Source organism: Danio rerio, chromosome 12, assembly GCF_049306965.1.
Source record: "Danio rerio strain Tuebingen ecotype United States chromosome 12, GRCz12tu, whole genome shotgun sequence".
Classification (NCBI taxonomy): Eukaryota; Metazoa; Chordata; class Actinopteri; order Cypriniformes; family Danionidae; genus Danio; species Danio rerio.
Window position 1 is genome coordinate 37,732,171 of NC_133187.1, and position 7,247 is coordinate 37,739,417.

The following is a 7,247-nucleotide window of genomic DNA, read 5'->3' on the forward strand; positions in this document are numbered from 1 at the left end:
CAGCTGATTTAGTCGTTGATTCAGTCAACAAAAAAGGCAGTGTGGTGCGCCTGCATTTTAAGAACGTAAAAGTGCGTTCAGTGTGATTGGCCCCTTTTCTCTTCAAATGGCTTATTATGTGGTCTCTGTCGCCATCCTGTCAACCATAAACAATGTCAACCGTCTTTGGTCTGCTCAATTACAGATTAATGGCCACAAACGTGCTGTCTCTCAGAAATTATAAGTATTTACAAAAGGCACTGTCCTTATAAATAAACTGCATTGTTGCAATCTAAACAACTACATTCTTGACTAAAAAAAGCCTTAAAAGTACAATATGTTCCTCAACAGCAGCTTGAAAGATTTGAGATCAGAACTAAATTGCTAAATGTAGATTAAAATATACAAATAAACTGATTCAAACGCAGAATTAAGTTGACGCGACAGCCTAGTGGTTCGCGCCGAAATAGGGTGCAGAAGGGCCTCCCGGGCATCCCAAGTTCAAATCTCGGCTCGAGGACATTTCCCTACCCTACCCCCTCTCTCTGTCCAACTTCGCTTCCTGTCTCAATACTGTTTTATCTTATAAAAAGGCCAAAAATAAATCTTAAAAAAAAAAAAACTTTAAAAAAATGTAAAGAAAAAAAGCAAAAATTGCCAGATGTAAACTGAATTCAGTGTAAAAAAATCAGAATTGTGGGCGACATGGTGGCTTAGTGGTTAGCACTGTTGTCTTAGAAATAAAATAAACAGATTCAAACTCAGAAATCCAAAGAAAACACAAAAATTTGACATGTAAACAATCGATTTTGGGGAGGGGGTTAGGGTCAAGATACAATTCAGAATGGAAAAAAAATCTAATCAGAACAGTGATATAAACAGTCACTATTACCTTTTGACTTTTCTTATTCTGTTGCAGAAAAAAACATCCATAAATAACATTAATCACATTAATCTAAGGCTAAACATAGCAATAGTATCTCGATGCAGCCTTTATGATGCAAGCTGAAATTGCATCACTTAGCGATACAATGTCAGACACAATGCAAACAGTGAGTGACGTTACTGTGATGGGTAGGGTTAGGTGAGTGAGTATATTAAAAAGTATTGGATGCAGCTCAGATTGCACTGCACCTGTTCTGCATCCAGACCCCTCACTATATGTAAGTGTTGTAAAGAAATTTGTGTATTGAAACTAATGAAGATAGCCGAAGACAAAGAGAATTTATCTGAAATATTTAACCTGACATGTTTACTGCTTCAAATTATTATAAATGTTTCCTAAAATAAAATATATTGTGTTTAATGTGAGAAAGGTAGTTGTTTTTTACCCAGACATTTAAAAAGAACTTATTTTAGAGCAGTAATCACAATACCGCAATATTTTAATCCAAGGTTATCATACCGTCAGAAACTTGTACCGGCCCATGCCTAGTTGCATACGTGAACTGATGTAAGAGATAACAGGTTAGCATGAAACTAAAGAAATTCCCAGGTTAAACAAGAACAGTTTCTATCAAGTCTACAATCAGGTCTTTTAAGGTCACACTGCTTCATTTGCCTGAGTTACACTGACCCTTCATGCCTTGAGGGACATAAGATGATGCCTCTCAGATGAGCCGATTCCCCTGATTAATCAAACAGTGAGAGTTAATGTTCATTACAAGCACTAGAACCTCCTGCAGTGGCTCTGCAAACATTCATCTTTACATGAGAGAACATCTCTTCGGCTATTATTACTGAGAGCTTTATGCTTACACAAGCATGTGTGTTGCTCTACAGCTATTTTGAGTCCAACCCACTGAAACGTCCAAAAGATCTACAGCTTACACAACAACATTTCAGACAAATCAGGATGGTGAATTTAAGAAAGATATTGATCAATATCCCCAGATGACAATACAAGCTGTTTAGTTGAAAAATAAACCACTAAACCTCAATATAGCCTGATAGTTTTAGAGTTTAGTACAAATGTAGTGGATTTTACACATTAATACTGTTTTCTTATTCTGTTTATCTTTATATTAGAATGATAAATGTGTATGTGTACCTAAACTAATGTGTGCATGTGCCTTAAGGGCATTAAATGTGCTCACAAGTAAAGCAATACTAGTAATATTGTCCTTATGGGAGAATTTTTGGTCCCCGTATGGAAATGGCTCATAAATCACCCTGAATAAGTATTACAAGCATAAGAATAATAAATATTATGAGAATATTAGTATGAAAAATACACGTTTAGACTGTTTTCTGTAAGGGTTGAGGTTAGGGGTAGCCTAGATGTGTTAGGTGTGTGTGTGTGTGAGAGAGAGAGAGAGAGAGAGAGAGAGAGAGAGAGAGAGAGAGAGAGAGAGATTTAAATTTCTAGTGGGCGCAGTCTGAATTAGGACAACAGTGTAAACAGAAGACAGCAGCAGAGAAACACTTCACCCACACTCTATCATTTAACATTTAGCAGTGTGAAATTCGTCACGTGACAGTAATTTCATAAGCCTTACATCCTACCTTTACACCATATGCCTATTTTCAGCACTGAAGCATCCAGTTCTCCTCTTTGTCGTCTTTCTCTCTTTCTCTTGTTATATTGTCAACCTCCTCAGGTGAAAACTCACAGGCCGGCGTGATGGAGTCAGCAGAAACCACGACCGTCTCAAACTTAGAGGTAAACAAACCACATTCGGTGTGTCTGTGCTCAGGTTTTATCATTTAATCCTTAATTTTGGAGACTAAAACGCTAAAACGAGATTATGTACACATTTCATTTAACTGCAACTGCCAATGTTCAACACAAGATGGCAGGATTGTACAACTGCAGGAGGTGCAAAACGCGCCAAATGCAACGCTGATCAAACTTTTGTGTTGACTCAAGCATGTTTTTAGGAATCATTTTAGTATATTTTTCTGTTATTTGCATAATAAGAAAATGACTCATTGATTTTTTTAACATTAAGGACGCAGATATATAAACTGTGTCTGTGTGCAGGGGCAAATTTAACCAATAAGTGAGGTAAGTGGCCACTTTGTCCCCAGAAAATCTGGGGGCCGACAGTACATACCTAGAAGTTTCTATAAATTTTATATAACAGGCCTGTAGCCAGTCCAGTGAAAGAGGTGGTTCTTTTATTTTTAAAAAGTGTGGACCTTTTTGCAGTTACTCAACGCATTTTCTATTTAATTATGATATTTAATTACTACTTTTTAGTGACATTTTAAGCACAATTTTAGCTGGATTAGCTTGTCAGATGGTCATCATAACCACAATTATGATGTACCAAAAAAATTCTAAAGATTTAGAAAATAAAAACATGTTAAATACAAATATATTAGGCCATATATCATTAGAAAAAAATAGGAATCTGTTAGTTTTAAATTAAAAACTGTAATCTAATGTCATTTGTTACGCAAATAGCAAACAGACCAGTGCATTTAACTTTCCACCGTCAGAATTTGGCCCTTTAAGTAATTTTAAAAATGATAATAATGTAGAGTTTCACAATTTTTCTAGCCTCTCTTGTAAGAAAGTATTTTCAAAATTCATGGATAACAACAAAAGCCAAATTAGTGTTCAAATTAATTGTAATATGAGCCTAATGGTGCTTCAGTGCACCTTTTTATTGCTCATTTTTTGTTTCAAGAATAAGCTGCAAGATTTATAATAAAAGTTACTTGTAAAATGTTTTCTATATTAAACAACAATACAGAAGGTCAGTAGAGTAAGATGACCTCACTTACGTCAGATTCTAATGTTTTCTTGCACAGCTGGATGTTGGACTCATAAAAAAAATTGTCTGCATTGGCCAAAACTGATTAGCTGAAGTCACATTGAAGTGACAGCCGACAGAGGATTTCACACCGTCTTCACACAAGCCTTTTTAATGGGTTATTTTCACTATTTATGATGTCATATCAGTCAAAATAGGACAAATGAGCTCATGTATGGGAAAAATGGGTGCATATTACTGGGTCCTGTGGATGGAATTGCTTAGGGCCAATTCTAAATGCTTAGAATTGCATAAAATTCACCCGTGTGTGCAAAGTTCTCTTTATTCTGTAGACGTGTGTGTAGGCCTAGTATGTAAACATTCAATTGAGGAAGAAATTAAGTGCTTGCTCATTTCCAGTTTGTCTAGATAAATATTAAAATGGATTGTATTGTTTAACATGACATACTACTATGTTCAGCTGTTAACATTATATATATATATTATTTGCATCAAATAAAACAAAAAGTGTAGAGGCTATACAAATGTTTTAATTTGAGAAGAGCTAATTATTTCTAAACAATATCAGGGTATGAATTACATTGGGGTATGTGGGAGATTGACCCTCCTAATTAAGGCTTGATCAATCTTGAAGAACGTCAAAATAAGATGTGTGGGGGGTCAGCCGTTTGAAACTAAGAAAAATTTTCATTCTGATGTGTATTTTAAATAATAAAAATGGTATTAATTAAAATAATAGACTTCCATTTGACCACCCCTATAATGGTTCATACCATTGTGAATGCATAATCGCGCCAATCAACCCATGTGAGGAAAAAAGTCATTCAGCAGTTTGAAACCGGCATATTTAGAGCACCTATAGACACCGTAAGAGTTTTAAAATAGGTGTTTGCTTCTATTGCCTAAGAGTAAAGTCAAATTAGATGCATTGTTTGTTTCCTTAAGTAAGGCGAAATAGCTAATCAGGTCAGAATACACTTAATAGCCTCTCCCACAAACACTAAAGCTTAAATACATTTTATGATTACATTGGATGTAATTTAAATAAACACACTGAAGCATGTATTACACAGACTAATATTACCAAAAAAGCTGAGCCCCCACGATCTTCCATGTATAATTTGCACACTGAACAATATCAATTATCAGACTATAATAAAAACAAATATTAACATTACTCTAACTGAAGCCCAATAAATCAACAGAAACCGAGAATTGCCAAATACTGTCCTATGGCAGTTCACTAGTGTATTTGAGTTTCCTTTTTTAATTTGTTTATTTATGATGACAGGTTTACAGATAGTACTGAACACCATGTCCTAAAATTGTGTTTATCCTTGTGCTTGTGACCAAAATCTGTAAACTGATGGATAGACTACACTGTAAACCGGTGCAAATATTTAGCTGCAAAAAGCAAATTGACATTACACTGATGTACTGTATGCATGTTCTTAAGGCAATGGTGTACATAATGAAGATAATTACAAGTAAAACAATTCCTCGCCACACATCAACCTTACTTTTTACTTAAGAGTGGCATTGTTTGTAAATGTAACGTGTCTGGTTCCCTTTGTCATCTGCTTACATTTCTTTTTTTGTTATACAAAGTAACTTTTTATGCTGCTTATTGCAAACTCGTATTTCTTATGTGTTAACATAATTGTTAAACAGTTAATTTGTAGTTTTACAGTTTACTGCGTGTTGTTATTCTTCCAGTTAATCCCAATAACGTCGTATTAACAGAAATCATATTTGAAAAAGAAACAGAAACAACAGACACAAGCAGGCACTATACAGTATAGTGAGGGGAATTATTGAACATGTTTTTATCTGGGAACAATATTTCTAAAGGAGCTGTTGACATGAAATTGAACCAGATTTTAGTAAAAACCCAAACAATACAAATAGAAAATAAAACAAAGAAATCTGAAAAAAATCTGTTATGTGTAATAACAAGGAAAAGACACAAGGAGAAAGTACTGAACTACTGAAACACATTCAATACCTCATATAAAAGGCTTTTATAGTGATGGCAGAGATATTATATGGAGATTACAGTCACATGCATTGCTCAGAGACTTTAACAGTGTAAAAATATTGATGGTTCGGTGGGTTTTGTCTAAAATCTGAGCTTTATTTTGTATTCTCTATTGGATTTAAGTCAGGTGATTGGCTGGCCATTCTATGGCATTTTCTTTCTCTGAAACCAATCGAGAGTTTCCTTGGCTGTGTTTTGTATCATTGTCTTGCTGAAATGTCCACCCTGGATTCCTCTTCATCATCCTGCTAATGTCGATGTTGGACTGAAGCAGCTATTCATTTACACTGATGAAAGGCAGAGGGTTGATGAAAAACTGTTGAGAGATATCAGCTGCTGTCTGGGCATTCACTGCCTTTCTACACCTCCCTTTCTTCATGTGTTCAATACTTTTCCCCTGCATTATTTCATTTATTAAACATAACTTCATTTCTAAACCAATCAGTTTTTTTTTTTTGCATATTTGGATTTATTTGGTTGTTACTAACATCCAGTGAAAATTTCAAGTCTACAGCCCCTTTAGAAATTCTGAGAGAAATGGTGACGCATTCAATACTTATTTCCGCCACTCCTTAAAATTCTGTCATCATTTACTCATCCTCCACTTGTTCCTGAGTTTATTCCTTCTTTTGAACACAAAGAAAGATACATTGAAAATGATTAAAAAAGCAGCCATTGACCTCCATGCTAATTTATTTTGTGGCTACTATAGATGTTAATGTCTGCTTTTTTACAACATTCTTCAGATAATCTTGTTTTGTAAAACTGTTGGCCATTCCTCGGTTACAGTCAAATGCTTATAAATATGATTCATATGACTTCGCCGCGATGGAGAGGTTCTGTCCCGAGAGGTTGCTACAGTATAGAGACCCACAGCCTCAAGTTCAGTCTATGTTTTCTCTCCTCGATCACCTCGATAGATAGATAGATAGATAGATAGATAGATAGATAGATAGATAGATAGATAGATAGATAGATAGATAGATAGATAGATAGATAGATAGATAGATAGATAGATAGATAGATAGATAGATAGATAGATAGATAGATAGATAGATAGATAGGGGGGCTAATAATATTGACATAAAAATGGCTTTAAAAAAATTACAAACTGCTTTTATTTTAGCTAAAAATAACAAATATGACTTTCTCCAGAAGAAAAAATATTATAGGAAACACTGAAAAATTCCTTGCACTGTTCAACATCATTTGGGAAATATTTGAAAAAGAAAAGATATTCACAGGAGGGCTAATAGTTTTGATATATTTAATGAAAAGTAACTAGTAACTATTTACTTGAGTAATTCTTTCATCAGATACTTTTTTTTACTCTTACTCAAGTAACTATAAAGACTGTTACTTTTACTTGAGTAAAAATTTCCGCAAGTACTTGCACTTTTACTTGAGAATAGATTTTGGATACTCTACCCACCTCTGTTCGTCTTAAACCAAACCAGGTTTTTGTATTTTAAATTTACTTGCATGATTTAGAGTACAGAGAAGAGTAA